General features: G+C 44.9%; 1 long non-coding RNA gene across 1 annotated transcript in view; it reads left to right on the top strand.

Annotated features, from left to right (window-relative positions):
- Positions 1-200: 200 nt before the first annotated feature.
- Positions 201-6000, top strand: part of LOC132536650 (uncharacterized) — a 77129-nt gene continuing 71329 nt past the window's right edge. The window contains exon 1 of the long non-coding RNA XR_009548137.1: positions 201-285. This is a non-coding gene — a long non-coding RNA (uncharacterized LOC132536650). The remainder of the gene's footprint in view (positions 286-6000) is intronic.

Below are 6000 nucleotides of genomic sequence, written 5' to 3'. Positions count from 1 at the left end.
TTGATTCAGGAATCTTTTATGAGCTATTTCTTTCCTTTCTTTCTTTTTTTCTTTTTTTCCCCCTTTTTTTAAGTGATTTAATAATGATTGACAAGACTGTGATAAGAGGGGTACAATTCCATACGATTCCCAACACCAGAGTTCCATGTCCCATACCCTCCCTCCATTGGAGGCTTCCCTATTCTTTATCCCTCTGGGAGCACAGACCCAGGATCTTTATGGGGAGCAGAAGGTGGGAGGTCTGGCTTCTGTCATTGCTTCTCCACTGGACATGGGTGTTGGCAGGTGGATCCACACCCCCAGCCTGTTTCTGTCTTTCCTTAGTGGGGCAGGGTTCTGGGGAGGGGAGGTTCCAGGACACATGGGTGAGGGTGTCTGCCCAGGGAGGTCAGGATAGGGTCATGGCAGCATCTACAGCTTGGTGGCTAAAAAGCATTAAGATATACAACAAAGGGAGCTGGGCAGTGGCACAGCTGGTTAAGCGCAGGTGGTGCAAAGCGCAAGGACCAGCCTAAGGATCCCGGTTCGAGCCCCTGGCTCCCCACCTGCAGGGGAGTCGTTTCACAGGCGGTGAAGCAGGTCTGCAGGTGTCTGTCTTTCTCTCCCCCTCTCTGTCTTCCCCTCCTCTCTCCATTTCTCTCTGTCCTATCCAACAACAACGACATCAATAACAACAACAATAATAACTACAACAATAAAAAAACAAGGGCAAAAAAAGGGAATAAATAAATATTTTTTTTAAAAAATTTTTAAAAAGATATAAAGCAGAACCGATTGTTTAATAAACAGGAATCTAAAGGTAAGACTATAGTCTATGAGATTTGGGGCCTTTGTGTTGGAAGAAGCTAGGAAGTCTATTTTAGGTCTATTCCAAGGGGCCCATGACTTCACTAATTTTAGCCTGAGCCCGACAGCTAACATGCAGGTAGAGTAAAGGTACTGTCTGGGGAGATGATGCCGGAGTTGGGAATAGGACCAGGAAGCTGGATCAGGGCAGAGAGTAGCTCCCAAACATGGGGGAAGACTATATAAATACCACTAACTGTGAATGCCATCGATCTGACCCAGGGCCCATGTCTATTCACATTCAGCACAGGAGCCTGTGTGACCTCCGAGTCCCTGTCAGTCTGGGCTCACAGCCCATGGGCACAGCTGGAACATTCTAGGCTGCTCTCATGTCAGGACCCGTCTTGCTCGAGGGGCAGAGCCGGCTGACCAGCCTCCCCTCAGAGAGTGGGCAGTTTCTACCACTGTTGTTCTACAGTGAGGACAAGGTCCTGTAAAGGTCCAAAGAGGGCTTAAGTTGTTGTTCCTATTGGAGATGGCCAGTGAAGGTGGAGAGAGGGATCTGTTAGAGGTCTAGGGTGAGCTATTTCTCGATCTAACCGATATCATGTGGACCTCCAGCCCACGGGAGTCCCTGTGCCAGGTACTGCCAACCAGTGTGGCAGGAAGGTGGAGAGCTGGTTGCCTCTTTAGAGCCGACAGGTCAGCAGGAATGCAGAGAAATGAAACAGTCTGTCTTCAGTAGAGACAAACACTACACTAATCAGGATGATGTAAAAGTAAAGTACCCTGCAGGAGAGTAGTGACACTTTAAGGAACGAATCCCTGAGAGCAGGGACAGTAGCCAGACCTCCCACCTTCTGCTCCCCATAAAGACCTTGGGTCCAGGCTCCCAGAGGGGTAAAAAACAGGGGAGCTTCCCGTGAAGGGGAGGGGATGTGGAACTCTGCAGGTGGGAACCGTGTGGAATTGTACCCCTGTGATCTTACAAACTTGTTAATCATTATTAAATCACTAATAAAAAATTAAATAAAAAAGAAACCAATCTATGAGGCACACTTCAGAGTGTGTGTGTAGAAGTCAGTGAAATAAACATTAGAGGAATGAGATCTGCAGACAATGGGCACAACATGTGGGAAATTCTCAATGAAGGAGAGAGCTCGGGGCATTCTGAGAACTGGAGCAAGCCGGCCTCCACAGCTAAAATATAAACAAGAGAAGACTGTCAAAATTGATAGGAGCCAAGCTGAGCAGTCTCACTGGCTGTGTTATTTGCATTGTAGTTTGCCCTAACTGCTGCAGGAAACAATGGCCTGATCAAATCTCTGCTTTTAGAAAATTGTTCTGATTACAGTGTACTAAAAAGAAACAGCATTATCAAAGTGGATTACAGAGACTATTACAACGCTATTGCGGTAATCCTAACAAGAGATGATGCCGGCTGAGCTAGAGAATGAAGAGGAATGTAACATATATTTTTGACGTAGAACTGACAAAACTAAGATTCAATTAGCTGACCTGAGAAATAGGATAAATGGTGGTCTCTACAGAAACGAACCAGAAAAGCCATCTGAGTGGAGGGACTAGAAGGGGGAAGTGAAGAATTTAATTGTAGATATTCAAATTTAAAATGTCACTGCCACAGGAGAGTGAAAGGGAGAAGCCAAGGGAGGGGAGGAAATCAAAGATCTTGGTGCTGGAGGGTCAGGAGAAGAAAGCGTTTAGTCACGGCAGTGATAGATGGACGTCCTGCAGACAGGAAAATGATTGCTGAGGTGTGTCGACTGTGCAGATAGTTTGGGGAAGTCTCGATGTAATAGAACTGGGAGAGCAGAAGCCAGACTAGAGCAGTTAGACAAGACAGAGGTGAGGAAATACACGGGTCAGCATGGACTGTGAGCTCAGACTGACAGGCACTCAGAGGGCGCACGGGCTCCTGTGCTGAATGTGAATAGACATGGGCCCTGGGTCAGATCAGTGGAGTTAAAAGTTAATTGTATTTATATATTTTCCTCCTGTTTAAAGCTACTCCCTGCCCTGACCCAGCTTTCTAGTTCTATTCTTAACTCTGACACCATCTTCCCAGACAAGACTTTCAGTCCACCTGCATGTTAGCTATCAGGCTCTGGCAAAAATTACTAGTCATGGGCTCATTGGAACATACCTAAAATAGACCTCCTAGCTTCTTCCCACATGAAGACCTCTAATTTCATCTGCTGTATTCCTACCTGTTTATTAACAATTTGTCCTGCTTTATATCTTACCACCTTTCAGCCACCAAGGTACAGATGCTACTATGATTCCATCCTGACCTCCCTGGACAGATGACCTGATCAATATGTCTTGAAACTTCACCTCCCCAGAGCCCTGCCCCACTAGGGACAGACAGACACAGGCTGTGGGAGGTGGATTCACCTGCCAACGCCCATGTTCAGCAGAGAAGCAATGACAGAAGCCAGAACTCCCACCTGCTGCTCCCCATAAAGAATTTTGGTCCATCCTCCCAGAGGGATAAAGAATAGGGAAGTTTCCCCCTGCCACAGAGATTTATAAAACTATAGGTTAATAGTACTATAGATTAACACCACTCCCACCACCATAGATCTGTGTCCCTCCCCCAACCCCCGACAAAAGAGCTTAAAATCCACCACCACCACCACCACCCAGTCTGTTACTTTGGTGCAATACACCAACTCCAGTCCAGGTTCTGCTTAGAGTTTTCTGATCTTGTTTATCAACTTCTGCCTGAGTGGGATCATCCCATATTCATCCTTCTCTTTCTGGCTGATCTCACTTAACAGGATTCCTTCAAGCTCCATCCAAGATGAGGTGAAGAAGGTGAAGTCACCATTTTTAATAGCTGAGTAGTATACCATTGTGTATATACACCACAACTTGCTCAGCCACTCATCTGTTGTTGGACACCTGGGTTGCTTCCAGGTTTTGGCTATTACAAATTGTGCTGCTATGAACATATGTGTACACAGATCTTTTTGGATGGGTGTATTTGATTCCTTAGGATCTATCCCAGGAGAGGAATTGCAGGATCATAGGGTAGGTCCATTTCTAGCCTTCTGAGAGTTCTCCAGACTGCTCTCCACAGAGGTTGGACCCATTGACATTCCCACCAGCAGTGCAGGAGGGTTCCTTTGACCCCACACCCTCTCCAGCATTTGCTGCTGTTACCTTTTCTGATGTGTGACATTCTCACAGAGGTGAAGTGGTATCTCAGTGTTGTCTTTATTTGCATTTCTCTGACGGTCATTGACTTGGAGCATTTTCTTATATGTTTGCTGGTCTTTGGATCTCTTCTGTGGAGAATATTCTGTTCATATCCTCTCCCCATTTTTGCATGGGGTCATTTATTTTCTTGATGCTGAGTTTGGTGAGCTCTTTATATATTTTAGTTATTAGCCTCTTGTCTGGTGTATGGTATGTGAAGATCTTCTCCCATTCTGTGATGGGTCTCTTGGTTTGAGTGATGGTTCCTTTTATTGTGCAGAAGCATTTCAGTTTGATGTAGTCTCATTGATTTATTTTTGTTTTAGTCTTCTTTGTAATTGGGTCTGTATCATTAAAGATGCCTATTAAATTTAAATGGAAAAGAATCCCCCCAATATTATCCTCTAGAATTTGATAGTTTCTGGTCTAACATCCAGGTCCTTGATCCATTTGGAGTTGACTTTTGTGTGCGGTGTTATGTATTGGTTCAGTTTCACTCTTCTGCGTGTTTCCAACCCAATTTCCCCAACACCATTTGAAGAGACTCTCTTCATTCAACAGTTTGGGTCCCCTTATCAAAAAATTAGATGTTCACAGGTGTGTGTGTGGGGGGGTACTTTTGGGCTTTCAATTCTGTTCTATGGTCTGTGTATCTATTTTTGTTCCACTCCAGGCAGTTTTGCTTACAGTGGCCTTATAATTGTAGCTTGAGGTCTGGGAGTGTGATACTTCCAGTTTTGTTTCTTTTTCTCAAGATTGTTTTGGCAATTCTAGGTGTCTTCTGGTTCCAGATAAATGTTTGTAATTTTGTTCTATTCTCTTAAAGAAAAATTGGTGGGACTTTGATAGGGATTGCATTAAATTTGTATATGGCTCTTGGGACACTATTCATTTTAATGATATTAATTCTTCCAGTCCATGAGCATAGAATATCTTTCCACTTGTTTGTGTCTTTTTCTATTTCCTTGAATAGCAACTCATAATTTTGACGTATGCATGAATTCACTGACCTGCCTTCATTCACTTCTGGCAGGTAGTCCTGCTGCTATTCTGGAAGGGACACTAGCCAAGGATATCACTAGGTCTGCAGAGTGGGACTCACATCCCAACTGGGGCACAGTGTCCCAGCTTCTGCCACTGATATTTGATATTGGAATGAAGCATTTGATGAACAAGTAAGATAGGTAAATATTGGAATATGTCAGGTATCTCCAAGAGAAGTGGCATCTTTCTGTAGATTTTTTGTTTGTTTGTTTTCTAATTTCTAATTCCTGCATACATAGAGCAAGGCCCAACTACGGAAGGGATATAGACACAGATAAGGCCACATCAATCCGACTTCATTTATTATAATTACATTACCATAGCAGGGTACCAAGGCCCAACGCTTACCTTTCTGATGCAACTGCAACCCAAAGCAAAACAGCTTTGCTCTTAAATGTTGCTACATGTTGTTGTTGTTGTTGTTTGTTTTACTTTTCCGTATTTCAGTACTTAGGGAAGGAGGCTCCTAGCAGTCGGAGGGGCTGCATAGCACGAGGAGTTCAGAAAAGGACCCTTGATCATTGCAGTGTTGAGAAGGTTGTCACTAAGTTCCCTCAGCTGCTAAGTTCCCAAAAGTAAACTTGCTCATGAAGTGCCAGGTGTCTCCTTTCCAGGAGAGAAACAGAACCCTTGGGGCCAAGGATGCCGCGGAGCAAAGGTCAGGCGTGGGCAGGCAGGTAGGGAAGCAGGCAGACTAGGCAGCAGCTACCCACCAGCCGCCTTCCTGGCTCCTCCCCTGCCATCTTCCTTGTGTTTAGGGAACCAGCTGCGCAGGACAGAAACACCACCATCCATTCTACAACCCCTAGCTTTCTATTCACTGCTGTAGCCAGATATCACACCAGTTCCTCCACAGGACACTTTGATGAATTTTCGTCTGTCTGCAGCATGTGAATCTCACGACAATTTTGCTGTTACTTTCTTTTAGCAGAAACGCCGGGGTTGTTT

The sequence above is a fragment of the Erinaceus europaeus genome, unplaced genomic scaffold, assembly GCF_950295315.1.
Source record: "Erinaceus europaeus unplaced genomic scaffold, mEriEur2.1 scaffold_468, whole genome shotgun sequence".
Lineage (NCBI taxonomy): Eukaryota > Metazoa > Chordata > Mammalia > Eulipotyphla > Erinaceidae > Erinaceus > Erinaceus europaeus.
Note: the sequence above shows the minus strand (reverse complement) of the source record. Positions and strands in the feature narration are given on the sequence as shown.